The sequence below is a fragment of the Myxine glutinosa genome, chromosome 4 (assembly GCF_964187855.1).
Source record: "Myxine glutinosa chromosome 4, kmMyxGlut1.1, whole genome shotgun sequence".
Lineage (NCBI taxonomy): Eukaryota > Metazoa > Chordata > Myxini > Myxiniformes > Myxinidae > Myxine > Myxine glutinosa.
Window position 1 is genome coordinate 60,932,938 of NC_136264.1, and position 21,491 is coordinate 60,954,428.

Consider the following 21,491-nt stretch of genomic DNA (forward strand, 5'->3'; position numbering starts at 1 on the left):
CCTTTATTTCTTTGCCAAGCAGGGCCAACCTTATGTGGTCTGACTGCGTGACATTCATGCCACTCAAAACAAGTGGTCCGAAGATGCAAGGTGAATTTGCAGCAAGGTGCTGTACAGCAGAGGTGTAAGGCCACAAGACCTGTGGTCCATAAGTGTATAATGTGCAGCAAAGTATTGTGGCAGCAAAGTGCTGCACAGGTGCAGCAAATTTATAACAAAAGGATGTGGCGGCAAATGCTGCGCCTTCAGCTGCACAGATGTAGCAAAGTACAGCAGGGATGCTGCACAGGTCGATGGTGCTGCACAGGTCGATAGTGCTGCACAGTTCCACCTTCAAAATGGTCCTGGGGTGGGGGGGGAGAGACAAAGGACGACCAGCAAAGCGGAAAGGGCATAAAGGTACACAGCAACACAAGGTAATGCAGCACAAGGGGCGCGGAAGAGCGAGCAGAGCAGGCTCGCCCCTAACCGCCCGTACCCCCCATCATCGGCTTACTCTACTCCAGCCCTTTTTTGTATTTACAAATTCGTCTCTACGTCTTGTCTCCCATATCCCCCTCTAATCCATATTCGTCTCCCAATCCCTCCCAGGAAGGAAGGAATGGAACAACCACAATGTCCCATTACGTCATGATGCGTCTCACTTACTCAAACAGTTCACTTGGTCCTGGTGTGGAGCTCCGTCCTCCTCGGTGATTGGCTGTGGATGGCGCGAAGGGATTTCTTGTCCTAACTACACTACTGACATTTACTGTTAACCTACCCAGGGTCGTACCCTGCCAATCAGCCATCTTTAAACGACGTGGTTCTAAAAACCGAATTCCCATTGCCCACTCTGTGATGCCATCCGAATTTGGGTCTCATTCCCCAATTTTCTTACTGTGCCCTTGCACAATTTCGGAGCTGGGTCGTGTGGCTCCACCTGCAGGTCCAACTACCTGCGCACCTCCGCCACTGAAGTCGCCACCCGAGCTTACCTGCTCCTGCGACTACCTAAACTGGGGAAGGCCCCTCCTTGCACTTTACCCCCTGATGCCCACCTTGGCATTGGGCAACCCGGGTCCTCCTTTTGGATCCTCGGGCCCCACTCAACAACTCACAACTACCCTAACTGGCTCCCAGAGCCTACCTGCGGCCTCACCTGGCCGGCAAACTGCCAGTGGCAGAGTGCCCCAATAACCATATGCACCAATTAAACCACACGCCCAGCCATTCCAAAGTCTCAAGCACCCTCCAAAGCACTATTTGGCCCTACCTGCACAACAGGTGTCAATATCCATACAAATTTACCTGAGCCCTCCACCTGACTTTGCACTACCCACCCCGGGCGTCCGTGAATGGGTTCCATCTCCCCCCCCATTCACTCCTTCGCAACATGCATTCCACAACTTTTATTCCACACCAAGCATTTCACACGAAATATTCTCACACACCATTTATTTCACACACCACGTTGTTTCGCACACCTTTTGTGCTCACACACATCTTTCCTCACTCGCCTTTTTTTCCTCAAACACAACACAATTCCATTTATTTTACTCACAATTCCTCACCAAGCACACAGCATCATCTATATAGCTGCTTTTCCCCTAAAACTCGTGCTTCCCCGTCATCCCGTTGCACTAAGCACTCCCTTCGTCATTAACATCCATCTAAACTGCCTACGTCCCCACTATAGGTACAAATGTCACGACTTAAATCTTGTCTTCTATTGTCATCTAAGTCCCTAACAATTATCCTAGCCCTCCCTCGGCTAGCTTCGGTTCCCCATGGAGGTAACCATCGCTGGCCCCCCATGTGCCTATCACTGCCATCCCCCTAATCTAATGCTCATGGGCCCTGACCATGTGAGGAATGGTTAAACTACCATTCCCCCACTTAGGGTACACTATCCTCATCAGTCCGCTACACTCAAGCCTCTCCACGTGGATATACATTGTCACCGCTCGGCTAAGAAAGGCCGAGTGATCCATGTGGTTGGTTTGTCTCCTGTATGGGGGGTCCGTCCGGCATTTTCGATCCAGGGGAGGAGGCATGGATGGGCCGAGGTGCAGGGGCCCATCTCTGTGCGGGGCATCACGGGCCCATGCACGATGACCCAACCGCCCACGGTCGGAGCACCGCACCCGCAAAGGTGCGCGGCTCTGAAATCTCCTACCTCCCCTTGAACCTCGCCGTTCGCCTTTGCCGCCACCTACCATACAGGGCGGGGGCCGGCACGGGTTGTGCACGGCGGTCCTTGTGAAACCGCCGCGACAACGCTCCCAGCCGGTGCGTGCCGCACACAACCCCCGAGGGCTCACGCCGGCTATCCGTCGCGCCATACGCTACCCCGGTCGGTGTCGATGCTTGAGCCGCGTTCTCACCACTCGCGACCCACTCCGCACTCGCACACCCAGGCGTCCCTACGCCACCCATACATTCTGTTACCGCACACTCTCCTTCCACGTCTTCTGGTGTGCATTCTCCCTCGCACACCGTACTCGCACCTGCACACCTAGGTGCACTCACGCCCCTCACACACTTCAGTATGCACTCTTCTTCTACGCACTCTTCTACTGCACACTCTAACACCCCCAGGTGTGCACTCTTGCACACACTCTACAACACTCTCTGGTGTGCACTCCTGCACACTCTCTGTAACACACTCTCCTGTTACACACTCCGTAACACGCATGGGTGTGCACTCTCTTGTTACACACCCAATCCTCGCACACTTTTTCTCCACGCACTCTTCTCGTGCACACTCTCTCGTGACTGCACACTCTGTCGCACACTTTTCTCTCTCACACCCGTGCTTCGGTGCACACTTTTCTCTCACTCGTGCACCAGTCGCCCTCGTACACCGCACAATGGACCTTCCACGACCGCCCGTGTTTCGTTTATGTCCCAAGTGCGCCAAAAACCTTTTCGCGCTAAACACATTCACGCCATTATTCCTACCTTGGGGACCTCCTTTCCTGCCAGCACCTGCAAACTTTCCATTGAGTTAGCAAGCCCGACATCACGGTGCAAAAACAAACTTTGTGCGCATCCCATTGCTTTCTCCCGTGATTCATTTCCCGATTCTACTGTCTCTTCGGTTTCAATCATTTCTTCAATTTGAATTATTTATTTTTCTTCGACGATGGCCGGCGCCAATAAAATTTTCTTTTCCAATTCGGTGACTGTCGGCTTTTCTACATCCCGTGTCTCGTCCCTTATAACCCTAGTCAACGTGGCTACCCTTTGCTTAAGCTCGCTCTCCACGCGTTCCTCGCATTGCTTCACCTCGTCGAGCACCTCCGCGACCTTCCGGCTCAACCAGAGCCGAATGTCCTCCCTCACTTTTTTATTGTCCCTTTTTGCCTCTGCTATCAGTTTTGCCACTTCACACCTGGATTCCTCCCTCAGTTTTTCCATATCACACCCGGATTCGTCTGGCATGGCATCCTTTTTTGCATTCATCTTTTTCCAGCTATACATTGACTCTTCCGTAGAGGCCCTCATTTGTGCCAGAAACAATTGCATGTACCTTGGCACCGTGGGCTCGGCTTCCGCCGCCACGTGCGAGGTACCGCCATTTTCTTTGCCAGCTGCCGCACCCTTTTCAGCCTCCACTTCCAACGGTCTCTCTTGTGAGCCCTGGGTCATTAATTCTACCTTATCCATTATTCCCACCGGCATTCGACCGCCTTGGCTAGCCATGGTACGAATATAAAATTTTGGATTTAAAAACTAAATTTCGTCCACTCTTACTTTTGAGTGCGTGAAGCGCACTCCAGGTCCAATCTCACTCCCCGACACCAAATGTTACGGCCAATTTGTACAATTTGGTGTCCAAAATTTTGGTGTCCAAAATTTTGTCCAGGGTTCCAAATCCCCACTCCTGACTACCAATTGTTACGGTTTTCCACCACCCTTCCTACCCTTACCAAGGGGAGATTAAGCCCCTTGTTCTTTCTGGGCCAGTGTAACCGAGGCTTGAAAGTCCCCTTCCGGGCAAACGCAAGGTCGGCTTTCGGAACAAGTCTCGCACGTACCTAAATACCTGTGCCGCCGCGGAAGCAAGGAATCAAGCCTCGCACGAGCCACGTGTAATTTGGGTACACCGAGCGGATTGTGTACCACGTGGTCCAGGCAGTTACCGTTGTGTTGGAACCCGATTCGAGCAGTTCTATTCGTACCACGCTTAATCAATGATGGAAAACACGAGCCGGTCGAATAAAGAAATAACAGGTTTAATTATTATTTACACTTATATGTACAATTCGGTAGAAAGCAGACACAGAGCAGAACTTAATCAGTCTTATATTAAACCCAGACACGGGCCAGATCACACTCACAAAGGGGAAATGCAGGTAGGATGGTGTTCACGTGCTGCCTTGGTCGTCCAGGAACGGCGGCCCGGCGTGCTCTCCACTGTCCCAGCACGTCCCGCGAAGATGGTAAGCAGGTGGTGGAAAGGATCCTCGCAGCGCCTCTCTCGAACAAAGGGGCAGATGAGGCAGAAAGGTGGGAGGGAATATACGCGTCTCTCGGCGGCTTTCCACAGCGCGTTGAGTCACCGGCGCGCTATCACTCGCGTAACACAATGCAATAGAGGCTCGGCCTCAAGCTCAACCGAGCGTCACTTTAGTACGAGCGCTTATATTTGGTTCATGCGCATCTTTTCTCTGAACTCGTAACTCTCATCAATACGCGCCTCTCCAATAACTCAATGCACATGCTCACCTCTCCCCGAACTCCACTGCCCAACTGCTCGCACTCCTCATAACTCACCGAACTCCTCGAACTGCTCAACTCAACTCCTCATCGAACTCCTTGTAACTGACCGCACTGCCCATGGGGGCTTTGCACAACGGGTTATATGGACATGCCCTGAGCCCTCTCGAACGTTCCAACCACGCCCTGTGACGCATTGCCGCAGCCACTCCCTGTGAGCCCTGATTGGCGGCTTGCGCTTACCGTCAGCTTCTTTGCCGCCCTTATTTGGTCCCGACTCGATCTGCCAGGCCTGCCTCGTGTTAATTCGCGCCAAAAAGCAAAGGCAGCACAAGGAGGCATAGGCGGCATAAGGCAATGAAACATGAAGGACCTACTCTCATTATCCTACTCAATGCAAAACTAACACAGGAAAAGGACAATGCTCACAATTACTAAGAGATAACTGCACTATCGCGAGGCTACATGTTGTAATGTGACTAAATTATGAGGGGGAAAATTTAACCTTTATTGTACAAAACTCAAAACCGCAACAATATGTGTGTGTGTGTGTGTGTGTGTGTGTGTGTGTGTGTGTGTGTGTGTGTGTGTGTGTGTGTGTGTGTGTGTGTGTGTGTGTGTGTGTGTGTGTGTGTGTGTGTGTGTGTGTGTGTGTGTGTGTGTGTGTGTGTTAAGGTTCTTGCTTTAGGTGGAGAAACTATGTTTGAGGTTTACAATTTAAATAAAGTTGAATATGGGATGTTGTAAAATTAACATCATTTACAACAATCCTTATAAATTATTTAAGTTTAGGAACAACCGATACTGTACAATTAAGTGTGTGTGTGTGTGTATGTGTGTGGGTGTGTGTGTGTGTGTGTGTGTGTCCCACACTTTGTCACAGGATTGCTTCTTCCAAAGCAGTTTCTCCACCTGGGATCATGCTGGGTGGTTTGCCATCCCCCTCCCATCAGTAGTTGGGGTAGGAATTTGTAATCTGCTCATGGTGCTGGTGATGGCTCCCCTACTCTTTGTGAAGGACACCGTCGGGATCTTAAACATCCACCAACTAATGTTGAAAGTAAAAAGATTGATGTTGATGGGACATTGTTTTATGGTTGATGGTTTTTGTGGTGATAGGACATATGATGTTGAAAATAAAATCTTATTTTCAGGTGTCCTTCCACTGCAGTGCCATGGTTTGTGACACGACACACCCTGATCTTGCGAGGTGCCAGCCCAACTGTGCAAACGCCTTCACACGTGCACACATGATCAAGAGGCAAAGAAGATCTGGTAAGCTGTACTACTTATTCACCCAAGATCTGCTGCATTCCCTATTATTTACGACAATAATTTTGATCGTGGAGATTTGCTCTGGGCTGCAAGGAAGAAGAAAGGCACAAGGCCATTTTTTCAAATTGAATCGTTGCAGTTATTAAATTGCTTGAATACTCCAACTTTGTGTATTTATCTTTTGATGCACAATTCATCTTCTAAATAGTTTGCAGTTAACTGATTTTTTTTGTGCAATTCAAGATGTGCGATGTGTGTTCAAGGACACGATCAGCTTGAACAATCCCAATATTGTCAACCTTGATGCGATGGACGAGAAAATAGGTAAAGTCGAACACATTAATTTATTTGTTCCTGATTAGCCTTTAAAACATGATGTGGAGGATCGAAATGCCATGTAGCTTGCATGACACCCACTCCTGCTGTGCACCACCATTCCCCCCCCCCCCCCTCATTCCCTGCACGACACTGAAGGTGAAGTACCACAACAGGCTGCCATGTTGACAGCCAGAAAACACTCGATTGCAGCGACTGTAGTCTATGTCACATTTGCCTTGGTCTTGGTGGTTGGAGGATCCTTTATCCTGTCTCGTGCCCATTCTTCAATAATGTGTTCCAGATGGTTGTGGTTAAAACTGCCTTCTTCGGATTGTGTCCCCTAATTGACCCCATACAGCCCACCCCCCCCCCCCCCCCCATACGCACTTCATCTACTGCATTCTTACGATGTCCCTTGCATTGCTTTATTGTATCCTATTATGTGGACTTGAACTTAAATGTTGTATACGTACCTGACATTTTAAATATTGTGGATGCTTATTTGCACTTAGCTCTTGGCCTTCACGGAGTTTTGGGTATCGCTTTGTATTGTAATACAAAATGCCTTTTCCGAATAAAACTTCACTTGAAAGTTTATATTTTGTGGTCATTATATTGTAAACCTGAAACTTTGCCTTCAAGTTTGAGATGTAGGCGCTCAATCCGGCGATGCAACAAGCTTGTGACGTCAGGAGGTGGTGCGTTTGGTCTTTTCAACAGGATAATTCCCTTTGGCATCCGGCTTGCGCAAGTTGTCGAGCGCTGCTCGCTTGACTGTTCGTCACGGAGGATGCCTGTTAACTACACTGGTTACTGGGCTATGATCAGCAATGACAACTTTGAAGCGTACTTGAAGGCACTGGGTAAGTAGTAAGCACATTGTCTGGTTGCAAGGTACTTTACCGAGTGATTCTTAATCCAGCATAATATTGATATTTGCAACAGAAATCATTCACATTGGAAGAATTGAGGTCGGGCATGAAGAGATTGTTAGAGCTTTTTTACCCTTTTTTTTTTGGAGTGCAGTGTAGACACTGAATTTAATGCTACGTTAAATTACACTGGTGATTGTGCTCAAAGTTGAAGCTTCCATAACATTGAAAATCTGCATTGATGAAGTTCACGCCATTTTGTAAGTTCTCTTCGCAAAGCCGTATATGGTGACCTGATGGCCTATTGGCCTTAGGAGTCTTTTAATGTTTTTACAATTCAACTCGTAAACCCTTGCACCAGCTTCATAAACACTTGAGGAAGATCCTTCAATATAGGTTAAGTTCTTTAATAGCAAGATATTGCATGTGTAAGTATAAAATAAGGCCTTTTCCATCAGTTTGTTAGATTTATGAACTAGTTCGTTCAAACTAATTCAACTTGTACTTTGGTTCCTGTTTTGAGTTGAATGCAATCGAGTTATGCAGTCAGTGTGATGAATGCCTGTAACCCAACACCCGTTGTCATGGATGCTGAGAACAGTGCGGCACGTTGCTGATCTGCTCCCTCGTGATTATCCCACATGAGGTATCGTATGAACTTCCTGAGAACGAGTTGGCAAAGCTGATTTAGGATCCCAGAGAATGTCTTGTGGCCTTTGACCGAACTGAACTGGATGATTCGTATGATTGACAAAGCAATGATCAATGATGGCTGCTTCCCAATTTTTTGAACTTCATGTCATTAAACCGACTTGTTATAGCCTGAATATGTGCCATCAGATCTTAGCTAAGTGTTGAGCCTACTTGGTGTTGATTTGAGCGATGTTTGTGGAAAGCTTGGTATTTGGGTTTTTATCAGATGGTGACGGTTGATGGGGGTTTGTGAAGGGTGTGGGACTGGGGAGCACAATTGGCACAGGATTTGTGCTGTAGGTCACGAGTCTTCCCGTTCCACCTTTCCCTCAACCCGAAGAGTCTCATCCGACCAAAGTTGCAGTACTGTTTGGCTTGGGGTTAGGCTTTGTCATTAGGAGTGGCAACTGCAACTCGAGCATGTCCCATGGTTGTAAGGATGTAAAACTGTCTCACATTTGTATCTGTTGATGAAGATGGCATGTCTCGGAGGAGTCTGGTGCCTACCGTTTAAATGTGGCATGCAAGTTAATTACCTCGTGCGCATCGTACAAAGTGGGTTTAAGTGATTGCTTCAGATTTGGACAAAAATGGCGGTGCAAAACGATCCAGCCAGAGTTAACTTCATCCAAAATATCTGTTTGCCCAAGTGCATCTTTTTCTCAAAGACCAATCTGAAGTCGTCAGTTGGCACAAGGTTCAACTCTGGACTCTTCCGTTTGACCCGTTGGCTCCGTATGGTTGCCATCATAGTCAGGTTCACTATGTTTTTTCGTTTAATTTTTTTTGGAGATTAGCAAAACTATACATTTTTGGAATATTCAGAGCATGAGGAATCCAAAAATTAATGTTGGCATTTGCGTCGACACCTTTGCGAAAATGACACTCAGGACAGTGATGAAGATCTGTAAAAGCATATTCCTGAACGGTATAGACCTAGTAGATCCTGTGTACAGGACTTATAGTTCAATCTGACACTAACAAGACTGCTTTCTTGCTTTATAACCCCATACCTATAACTTCAAAGGACTTGCAATATCATGTATTATGTAGTACAGTTATATCACAAATATAAAGACAATGGTTTTCAATTACCTTTGTTTGTTGCTTTTCTATAACCCTGCGCACTATTTTGAGGCCTTTATTGGATTCCTTGACCCAGAAAACATAGGATTAGCATATTTAATTAAGTTTCCAGGTTGACTAGAAGCCGAGGTAGCGCAAAATATGTATTTTATGGCGGCCATTTTGAAAATCCAAAATGGCGGCCATGCAGGTATCTGTGCAAGCGCCAACATTGATTTTCGGATTCTCCATGCTCTGAATATTCCAAAAATGTACAGGTTTGCTAATCTCCCAAAATTTTGAACGAAATTATATTTGTTAACATAGTGAACCTGACTATATTGTCCAACAACTCACAATGGGCCATTTTTACATTGGGGACGCAATACAAATTTTTATATCAACCCATTCCCCTTCCCATCCATGGCCTATATGCAGCATCACTTGTATCTCCTTTTCACTTTTTCTTATGCAGCTTATCCTCATTTGTTTGACAATTCCTATCTTCACAATGTAGTCCCCATCCCCTTTGTGTATACATAAAATGCAGATAGCTCCAATTTATCAGGTGTTGGTGCTGCAGCATAATTTTAACTTCAAGTGTGTATACCTGTAACTGAATTTCAAGTGTCAGGCTAGCTTCATTGGTAGCTTACTGTGCCCCTTTTCCCCTCCACCTCACCCCCAATACAAGAGCAGAATGGATAAACAAAATGGGGCAAAGGGAAAGTGGTGCGATGAAAAACTTATGCACCTGCACAAGTGAAGGGAGGGCGGTCAGTGGTTCATACTTCAAACCTTGGCTAAGGTCTACCAAAGACGAAAAATGGTATGTGCTCGATACCAAACATTTATACAGAGCCTGGACAAACACATTGGCAATACTAGTGCAGGCTTTGATGGGCCTCAAGGCTTCCTCCTGTCCTGAATTACCTTTTGAGGGAATTGTTATTAACATCTTCTCGGTGAGTGCCCATTTGTAGAAATGGGAGAGAAGCGAACACATGGTGGCAGTGCACAGTAGAGCTGTGTTCCAGTTGTACCTGGAGCTGCCAGGGTGGCCTATCGATAAGCACCCTCACCTCTGAGCTGTCTGGCCTTGGTTTAAATCTCAGCACAGCTATAAACTGTCCCCCTGGTGTTTCACAGGCTGAAACAATCTGTCAATTTGTGCTCCACCTCTCAGATTGATGTTGAAATGTTCTTCCCATCTGCCGACATTAGTTGGTGGCGGGAGGGTAAATATCCCACAGTGTCCTTCGAAGAGTCGGCAAGCTATCGCTGGCACCATGAACAAATTCCAAATTCCTGCCCTATCCTACAGGGAGCACTGCATCAGTGGCACAGCTCCGAGCAATGCTACAAACTAGCAACCACAGGCTCCACATGAAATGCATTATCTGGAGACGTTTGCTGGTGGATGATTTTACTTTGAAGATTTTGAGGTCCTGCCAACTTCCTCAGGTGAGAAATTATTGTCCAACTCTTCTCCACTTTGATGGAAATATATTTTTGTGTGGGACAAAATTGGCTGGTATGTGCCATCCTACATCCTGTATCAAGGAAGGGTAAAAAAAAACCAACAGCTTCGGCTCGGCCAAAAGAAAAATACCAGAACCACCATTTGCCAATAAGTTGTGGCAAGGAGGATGGAGCTCTGGGCTAACAGAATGGCCTCGATGCCATTCCGCAATCCCTGTGTGTGCCTCATCACATGAGACCCTTTCATGAAGTGTTGAAGCACATTTTCTGGTATGGCCTCCATGCTCCTCAGATAATACACACCATATTTTACATAATTGACATGCCTGGATGCAAAGAAGTAAGGCATCATCAGTTTAACCGCTTGTTGGTGAAGAGGACAATCAATCACCTTCTCATTCTGCCCCCACAAACAGCATCATCATAAGTACTGGTTTTATGAAGACGTCAACCCACATCTTTGTAGTGTGACTTCTAGATGCCAGGTCTTCCAGCGCAGTCGATCGATGATCATGGCGCTTTAGCTGACCTTGCCCGACAACATCTGAGTAGCTCGTCAGCCACCGTGGGCATAACTTTCATATTTATTGGAAACTTCTTTCCAGTTAGCATTTTGCCCACACCTTTAAACACAGACTCCAAAATCTGTGCCAGGCCAGACTGGTGGCATATTTGGCTTCCTGGGGCCATTGTATCTGACAATATCAAGCTCATATTTCTCTTTGCTTTGTCATCTGTCTTCTTAAGGCATGGTATGTCCTGTTCTTGTTGGTGTGTTTTAACATCTGTTTGAGTCATGAGAACTGCTGACGAATGGGTTTACAATTTACCATTCTGAGATGCTATAATCGACATCAAAATTGTCGACCATGATCAGTATTGATGATAATTACAATATTTAGTAGCTTGATGATAATTAAAGGCTATTTGGATATTTGTTCAGGAAGAAATTTGGTATTTTGGTGGCCATTTTGTTTTCTGCTAATTATCTCAAATTGTGCTGACAGAGGTTCAGTAAAATTATTTTGGGAATCGGTTGTCTTGGCAAGCAAAGTCCATCAAGAAAACAAACAACCTTAAAACGCCAAAACGAGCTTGAGCCCAGCAGCTGCCGTACTATTACGCTTTAATACATTTGCGGAGCTAACTAAACTATACTGTTAACTCTTAGGAGTCATTTCAACAAATTGATTAATTAATCGGAGTCTGTTGTTTGAGGGGTGGGATGTTCGTTTTTAGAATGTTGCATTTATACATTACCATCATAATCATGTAACATGCTCTGTCGTCTATACGAAACGTCGTTTTTGCCGAATAGGTTTCTTGGCTGTGGTTACAATCCCGGCTGGGTCGCCACTCTGAAACAGGATATGAAAATTTTGTTGTAATTTATTTCGGGTAATTTTGCAGGAATTTAATTTGTTCATGGTGCCGACGACGATAGTTCGCCTGCACTTTAAGAAAGACACTGTGGAATCTTTAACATCCACCTGCTCATTCCGGCAGATGGGACTCCCAGTTCACAGTGTGTCCGATGAGCGGAACATACATTGATGCCTATCCATCCTAAAATGGTCCTGTCTTTGAAACACAAGGACGTAAGTTTACAGTTGGGCCAAGATGCGAACCCGTGCCAGACAGCATGGAGGCCAGTGGTCATACACATAACCATCTTGACAACCCCATGTATTCATAACTTCTGCAAAAATGTTGGAAATACGTGTTGTCCCTTTTAGTCAGGTGGCTTAGTGAAATTACCGTTACCGGGCGGATAAAAGCACAATATTTAGCATGAGGCTCCGATAGGGCCTATTACTTAATGTTAGATGAGGAGCCCTTCGGAATGTAAAAAACAGTTCATGTAAAACACCAAAATTCAAAATGGCCGACATCAATGACAAAATATAGCTTTTCTCGAATCCTGGTTGTCTTCTCCCAACTGCTGTTTTCAGATTTCCCCACAGGTGTTCAATGGGATTCACATCTGGACTCATTGCTGGCCACTTCAGAACAGTCCAGCGTTTTGTCTTCAACCATCCCTGGGTGCTGTTTGAAGTATTTTTGGGGGCATAGTCCTGCTGCAAGACCCATGACCTTCGTTGGAGACCCAGCTTTCTGACAATGGGATGAACATTGTGCTCCAAAATGCCTTGGTAATCTCCTGATTTCATGATGCCATGCACACATTCAAGGCACCCAGTGCCAGAGGCAGCACAGCAACCCCAAAACATCACTGAACCTCCTCCATGTTTGACTGCAGGGAAGGAGTTGTTTTCTTTGAAAGCTTCATTTTGTTTTCTGTTAACATAGAGATGATGTGCTTTACCAGAAAGCTCTAATTTGATCTCATCTGTCCACATGACATTCTCCCAGAAGGATTTAGGCTTGTTCAGGTTCGTTTTGGCAAACTCCAGTCGGGCTTTCTTATGTCTATCTCTCAGCAGCAGTGGGGTCCTCATGGGTCTCCTTTCATTGAATTGGTGACGGATGGTGCAAGTTGACACTGTCGTACCTTGTGTCTGAAGGTCAGTTTGAATCTGTTTGGCAGTTAATATAGGTGCTTTCTCCAACATTGAAACAATCCTTCGCTGCAATTTTCGATCAGGTTTTCTCTTGCGGTCACGTCCAGGGAGGTTGGCTACTCTATTCCTGATAACATTGTGTACGGTGGACACAGGAACATCAAGGTCTCTAGAGATGGACTTGTACCCTTGAGATTGTCCATGCTTGGCTACAATCTTGTGTCTGACCTGCTCAAACAATTTTCTGGTTTTCGTTATTTTCTGGTTTTCGAGAAGCACCGAGTCTAACAACACTCCACCCCCTTTCCCCCAACGTGGCAAAGGCTCAATAAAGCTCCGAATGTTCCCTTCACGGTGCACACGAAAAACGCGACCACCCGTCACGACGCCAGCACCAGACAGAGGGGGAGAGTGAGAGGGATTACCTCGGTGGTTGTGGCATGGGCAAAGCCCAATTCGGCAAATGTGCTGGGTTCCGTCGGTTTGTGGTGTTGTGGTTAATGGAGCCCATTGCACGGCAGGCTGAATGAATGTAAAAAAAAAAAAACACATGGGAAAAATCACAAGGCTCAATTCCACACTGGGGAATTAATCTTAAGCCCTGTCTAGTTAACACAAGAATCACACCCCTTATGGCTACATGCAAACACTTAACCTGACAGGTTCCCTACTTATGAGATCGAGGTTCTTCTTCTTCGTGTCCATGCTCCATACTAAAACCTATACGATCCTAACTCCATTCTGGCAATTCGTCACCAACCCCCACAAATACAACGGTATTCAACCCCCTGCGTCAATACTTTGTAGAAGCTCCACTGGCAGCGATTACAGGTTTATGTCGTCTTGGGTATTTCGCTATCAGCTCTGCACATCAGGATTTGGGGGTTTCGCCCATTCCCTGATAAAGGTCCTTCTTGCCCAGTTGCTCAGTTTGGTCGGACGTCCAGCTACAGGAAGAGTCTGGGTAGTTCCATATTCTACCAGAAGGATGCATACTGCACCCTTCCTCATCGCGCTCACTAGTCTGTAAAGACAGGATCCAACCTTTCACGGTATCATTTTGTTTGCTTTTATCTAAATCCTGCAACAGATTATCTTGTGGCGCACTTGCAAAACCATTATATAAGCTGGAGTGCAACATGACTTATTTGTGGCGCCTGGCAAATTCTGCCGCATGATCCTGCAAGCTCTGATGCGAAGAGAAGAGGACGTTTCTGACCTTTTGCCCCCGAGTGACGACATATCGTAAAAGACAATATTGTCTCTTTCTGTTTCTAAAAGAGCCAATATTATCTCTTTCTCAAAATTGAGCACAGAAAATTAACATTCCTTGTGTTTAATGATCGCATTGAGGTATTTATTTTAATTCGAATAGATTGATATCCGTCATATTTAGCTGTCATGTAATGCCCCTCTGGAATGCATAACAGCATTCAGGAGATGTACATCTATATCTATATATATATCTGCACTATTCCGGAGAGTCTAAGCTTCCAAAAGGTTGAAGAGGGTGTGAAGAGACAAGCACCTCGACCTATCTTTATTCGCAGACTAATTAGGCACGATGAAGACTCGGTCAAGCACACTACGTGACAACAACTTCAAGCTCTATGAGCAAGTCTTGGTGCCTCTGTTTGGGAATCAGAAATTGATTGGTAAATGCCCTTTAATCATCACCAGGGAAATAATCAACTCCACGGAGGTTTCGTGAATGGAATATATTTTTCAAAAGTTATTCCCGACGTGTAACGTATCATGGTTATGGTGTAGGGAGGTGGTGAAATTTGAATGATCGCTCATTAAAAAGGGTTTTTGTGATTGATTTTTAATATGCTAATTGTATGTTCTCTGTCTCTCTCTCCCGCTCTCTCGCTCGCTCTCTCTCTCTCTCACTCTCTCTCTCTCTCTCTCTCTCTCCACCTGCTGGCCGGTTGTATGCTGGTTGTACTGTCATGGCGTCTGCTTGTGGAGGCCTGTGAGTGCTCTGTGTTGTTGCTCCATTCCCCCCCCCCCCCCCCCGTTTTCCCCCCTCTGTGTCCTTGCGCCTGTTCGTGGAGTCTTCCTGGTGATTCCCATATACGTTGAGATGGGAGAGAGAGCCGGAGAGCACAGGGTAATCGCTGGTAAGGGTTCGCCGTTTTTGGGTGTCGCCCAATCGGTGTTTGCTCCATCTTAAACCTCTATTTCCTTTTTTTCCTTTCGTTTATCTTTCCTTCAGTTTGTTTTGTTGCCTCCCTTTTCCAAAGTTAGGGAAATCGGAGAGGTCTGATTGCTTCCCATTCCCGGAGTTCGGGTTGGGAAGATTGTATTATATATTCACCCTTCCCGAGTTGGGGAGGGGTTGTAAGTGCAGCTGTTCCAGCGTGGCAGCTGCACTATCTCGATTTACGGCCTTTCAGAGCCTGACCCGTAAGCACGGGTTCTTTTGTGTACCTCCGGAACGTGAGGTTAGTGTCGAGGACGTTGGCCTCGCAACCGGTCGTGTTGTCGGGATCGACAAGGTTGTTGCCGCCTCGCGGATGAACAAGCAGCTCGTTATATTTTTTGTCCGACGTGGATTGTGTCCCACAAATTGTCGAACAGGGTTTGACAATCGATCCAGATTTATTTGTAATGATTTCCCCACTAGATAGCCCAGCGATAAAAGTCGTGATATCAAATTGCCCCCCATTTGTATCCGACGATGTACTAATTAAAGAATTGTCCCGATACGGTACCATCGTGTCTCGTATCTCCATGATTCCCTTCGGGTCACGAAACAACGATTTAAGGCACGTGGTTTCATTCCGGCGGCAAGTGTTTATGATTTTAAAAAATTCCCAGAAGGATTTAAACCTTATAATAAAATTAAAACATCAACAGAACGAATATACAGTGTACGTGTCCACCAACGTTCTAAAATGTTTTGGCTGCGGATAATTTGGGCATGTTAAGCATGACTGCCCCCGAAAAGAGAATTCTCCACAAGTGCAACCTCCCCTCCGAACCGGGAATAAGCAACCCCCCCCACCTTCCCACCACCGATCCAAACCCTTCCACCACCGACCCAAGCCTTCCCACCACCGACCCAAGCCTTCCCACCACCGAACCAAACCTTCCCACCACCGAACCAAGCCTTCCCGCTGCCGAACCAAGCCCTCCCACCACCGACCCGAACCTTCCCACCATCGACCCAAGCCTTACCACCACTGATCCCAATCTGTCCACCCCCGACCCAAGCCCTCTTACCACCAATCCAAACCTCCCCGCCGTACCCCCTTCCCCTCCCCTTGAAACAGGGGCCCCTCCCTCTACTGAAGGATCTAATTGCAGCCATCTCCTGTTAACGATAGATCTCACCCCCCAGGCGACATCGTCCAATCACAGCTTGTTGCCTGCTATAACTGATCCTACCTCTCCCGCCGTGGTAGCCGATGGGAATCCCCTCCCGATGATCACGTCCTCCCTCCCCCCCCCCCTCCCCCCAAACCCTTGCAATCTCTTCCCACTAACCAGGACGAGTTTCAATTGGTCTGCCCAAAAGGAAAAAGACATCTGCAAACAACAGATGAAAACGGTCATCTCTTTAAAAAAACCTACAACTGAAATCCGACAGCCCCTCCTCTCTGGCCTAGATTTGTCCCTCGTCACAGAAAATCGTTTCTCGGTATTGGAGGACATAGATGTGGATGAATCCTCGCCCTTGTCTACTGACCTAGAAACTGATATGGTTGAACCGCAAAAAATAGTAACCCCCCCCTCCCCTGAAGATGGCTTATTTCTCTCCCTCCCCGTCCCCTCCCTCTATGGACTATGCCCCATCCGATAACGTGGAGGGATGTGATGACGGTGAGGAGATAAATGATGAAAACCAGTATGACACACCATCTGAGCCATCTGATATACAGACTTGGCATTTAATATGGAATATTTTTTTTGTGGGGGTGAACTTACTTTTCAAGATGACTGAGAACCAAAAGTTCATTGGAATTATGTTGAAATTATTCTAGATTTTGTTAATGTGACCTGTAAAAGAAACAAAAACCACATTTGACATTTCGAAACAAAAAAATTGATCCTTGAAAGTGATGTAAACTGATATCGAACTCAATTCATGGACAGTACTGTGTTAAACTTCTGTACGTTTTCCAGAAGTATCTCTTTATTTTGCACATTAGCCAATTTGTTTTTTTAACAAAAAGAAAAGTTAAATTACGACTGGGATTACGGACAGTAAAATTACAGTTCAGTACTTCGTGTAACCCCCACGAGCATTCAGGGGAGCACGTACACGTTGAGGCATGCTGTTCACGAGATTTGCCAAGGTTTGGACAGGAATCGCTTGCCATGCAGTGACAATAGCCTGCTGCAATTCACGCACAGAGGTCGGCTTCTGGTCCAAGTGGTCGATTTGACGCGTTAATTCTGCCCACAGGTTCTCTATCGGATTCATATCCGGGGACATGGCAGGCCACTCCATATGCTCTACACCACGGTCAGCAAGAAAGTGTTGGATCATGCGAGCATGATGAGGCCGTGCATTGTCATCTTGGAAGACAGTTTCCCCAAAAGGCTGCACGAGCAAATGGAAGCAATGTTTCTTCCAGAATGGCCCTGTACTTGAACTGGTTCAGGTTTCCATTCAGAACAACCAGGTCAGTTTTGCCCCCTGCATTAAAAGCAGCCCAAACTGTCACCCCACCACCTCCAGCTTGGAATCTTGGCACTATACAATCTTTGTTGTAGGCTTCATGCACTTGTCTGCGCACTCAGACGCGGCCATCTTGATGAGAGACCAGAAATCTAGACTCGTCACTGAAGATCACGTGATTCCAGTGTCCTGGCTGCCATTGACGGTGCTTTCTGGCCCACTGCAATCGGTGCTGGCGGTGTTGTCTGGTCAGGCGTGGCTTTCTCAGGGGATGCCTGGCACGATAGCCTGCTTGAACCAATCGTTGGTTGACTAGCCTTCTGGATACAGGCACATTTGTCAGTTGCTGCCACTCAGCCCTAAGCCTATTAGCTGACTTGGTACGGCCATTGCGGACTAACCGGTGCAGCTGGCGATCATCCCTCTTTGTGGTTCTGCGGGGACGTCCTGGCCTCGGTATTGGAGTAGGGACACCCCTCTGAGCATTTCGTTTCAGGATCTTTGACACCTGACCTTGAGTGATGCCATACTTCCGAGCAATAGCACGCTGTTTCATGCCGTAATTTCGTAAAGCCACCACTCCATGACAAACAGCACTGTCGAGTTGACGGACCATCTCCAGAGGAAGCGGCAATAACTTTTGGAGACGTGCAGCAGTTGTTTTCCACTAACACAGAACACAACAACCCTTGTGTACCCGACTGTGAAGCCAATCATCAAATGCACCTGTCCTTACATTTTTCCACGCAACCTGTGATATAATCCTGTTGTTGACTTCTTGCTGCGACAGACAATCAGTGACATGGTTCTTTTAACAAATAAATCACCAAAGTGTAAAAGAAACTCACCAGATTGATATACTGAGTTAAGAAAGTAAACCCAAGTCAAGAAAAAAAAATATTCCATATTAAATGCCATGTCTGTAGATGACTCTGTTAGTGAATGTGGTAGCCTTAAGGAAGAAGAAATCCCTCCAATCCCTCCCTCCGAGATAAAAAGGTTTCTTAAGGACACATTCCGAAAAAGGAATGTTGTTATAGAAACCTTTTTTCCGGAGCTACCTGATTTTATACATTCCGCTAGACTGATGGTAAAACGGCCCCACGTTTTTAATTTCAATTCCTCCCAATGTCACCGTTTAAAGAAGTGGTTGCAAAAAGCTAAGAATGAACTGCTATCAAAAAATTGAGTGGTGGTCACTCCTCCTTATAGCTGTAATGAGTTTTTCCATTTGTAGCTTGAATATTAACGGAGGATGTAGCTCTGTCCGTAAAGTTCAAGTAAGGGATTTTTTATTACAGAAGAAAGTTGACATTGCCCTCTTACAAGAGACCCATGCCAACGACTGCTGTGTCGCAGAGTGGTGTAGGCTCTTCCCCGGCCTGTCCTTCTTTAGTAACGGTGACTCCCGCAAAGGCGGTGTCGCAATAATTCTTAGCCCCTCCTTTTCGCCTTCATCGCTTAAATTCGACGAAATACACAAGGGATCCCTAGCATCCCTAGAATTCCACTACTGTGGAAAATTCTATACTATTTTTAATATCTATGCCCCAAGTACGCCTGTAGCTCGGCGAGTTTTTTTTAATGACCTTGGGACACACCTAACGTCCCTCGACAGCCAAAACGCCCTAAAAAACCAAGACAATCATGTTTGTATTGGTGGAGATTTTAACTGCACCCTCCAACCCCAACTAGACAGGAACAGTGCAGAGCCCCATCCTGCCTCCACAATCCCTCTCACCAAATTTTTAAAACAAATTAATTTGACAGATATATGGCGGGTACAGCACCCATCAATCAGGCAATACACATGGTGTCGATGCATTCAGGGTAATATTGTACTTGCTCGCTTGGACAAGTTTTATATTAATCCTCCACTTGAACGCCTCGTTCTGTCATCCAAAATTTGCCCATCAGGATTCTCGGACCACAGCGCAACATTTCTCAAAATCTCTGCCCCCTGCCCGAAACACAAGAGTGCTTTTTGGAAATTTAATAACAACTTACTTGATGATAGTACCTTTAAGGACATTTTTCCGGAAATTTGGAATATTCTGGTTGCCTCCCAAGGGAATTTCTCAAACCTCAGACAATGGTGGGATAATGCCAAAACGCACATCAGACTGTTCTGCCAACAATATCGTGCGTATGGTGTTCAAGAGGAAAGAAAACCACAACCTTACTTGAAGATGAAATCCTGGAATTACAGGAACAGCTTCAGGGAACTGCAAGTGTGAGCTACCAGGGAATGAGGCAACAAATCCATGGAAAAACGGCCTTACTGAATTCCATATCCGAAAGGCGAGCACAAAATGCTTTATTGCGCCTGAAGATGAGGTACATACACGACCTTGATGCTCCAACCAAATTCTTCTTCAGCCTTAAAAGGGGGGCCTCTTCGTCAATGATTACACGCTTGCTCCATGATGGGGAACTCCTTTATGAAGATGGCAGAATCAGGGAATGTGCCCGGAAACATGTTAAACAACGGTTTATGCGGCATGACATTAACCAGGAAGCAATATCGGAACTTGTTTCTAACCTTCCAACATTGGCGGAGGATCAGAAGCAGCAGTTGGAGGATCCTCTTAGGTGACCTGAGCTCACCGCTGCCTTGAAGGCCTTGGAACCTGATAAAGCCCCTGGACTGGATGGGCTGACTAGTGAATTTTTCCAGTTTTTTGGGGACGCCATTGGACCTCACCTACTGCGTATATTGAATGAATGTTTAGAGGATGGACAACTGCCGTGGAGTTGCCGGAGAGCAGTCACCACCTTAATTCCTAAGAAAGCGGACACTCAACTTATAGAGAACTGGCATCCTATTTCCGTTTTATGTACGGATTATAAAATTTTAGCCAAAGCCTTGTCTAATCGAATGAAACCTTTTATGAATGTACTAATAGGAGAACATCAATCCTTTTGTATTCCTGGATGTACTATTTTTAATAATATCTTTCTTATCCGTGATACCATTCGGTTTTGTAACAATTTTAATATGAATGTTGGTCTGTTTTTTATTGACCAAGGAAAAGCCTTTGACTGTATTGACCACATGTACCTTTTTAGAGTTTTAGAGAATTTTGGGTTTGGACCTATTTTTATCTCGTACGTTAAATTTTTGTATTGTAATATATCCAGTGTTCTTAAAATTAATCAAGTATTGTGTAGCCCCATTGCTGTTCAACGGGGAGTACAGCAAGATTGCCCGCTATCTGGACTTTTATACTCTCTTGCAATCGAACCTCTTCTGCTCCAATTACGTACGCACATTTCTGGCTTCACTGGATCAATTCTTACCACACCCCTAAAAGTCTCTGCCTATGCAGATGATTTCTGTATTTATATAAAAAATAGTGCTGACGTCACTGCGGTGGCTCAGGCACTAAAAACATATTGTCAGGCTTGTTCAGGCCAGGTAAACTGGAAGAAGGGTGAAGCCCTTTGGATAGGACCTGGAGATTGCCCGCCAATTGTCCTACCAGGAGGAGTGAACTGGCAGAAAAGTGGCATTAAATACCTCGGTATTTTCCTCGGAGACAACACCTTTGAGCAGCAGAACTGGGTGGGATTACCGGACAAGGTAATGGCAAAACTGGCCCGCTGGAAAGGACTTCTTTTTCAACTTTCGTACCGCGGAAGAACTCTCGTCATTAACAATCTTGTCACTTCTATGCTATGGCATAAGATGATATGCCTACAACCGCCCGGGAGCCTTCTTATTACCCTGCAAAAGAGCATTGTTGACTTTTTCTGGAGCGGGAAACACTGGCTCCAACCCCCCGTGTCATACTTACCACTCACTGAAGGTGGCCAAGGTCTTATTGATATCCGCAGCTGGATTATGGTCTTCCGGCTTCATATCGTGCGCCAACTTGTATATGGAGATGAAGCCCGCTATCTGGGACGCTATCTGGGTGGTTGAATTCA

General features: G+C 46.1%; 1 long non-coding RNA gene across 1 annotated transcript in view; it reads left to right on the forward strand.

Annotated features, from left to right (window-relative positions):
* Positions 1-7,041: 7,041 nt before the first annotated feature.
* Positions 7,042-21,491, forward strand: part of LOC137426104 (uncharacterized) — a 49,988-nt gene continuing 35,538 nt past the window's right edge. Inside the window, exon 1 of the long non-coding RNA XR_010984202.2 lies at positions 7,042-7,160. This is a non-coding gene — a long non-coding RNA (uncharacterized LOC137426104). The remainder of the gene's footprint in view (positions 7,161-21,491) is intronic.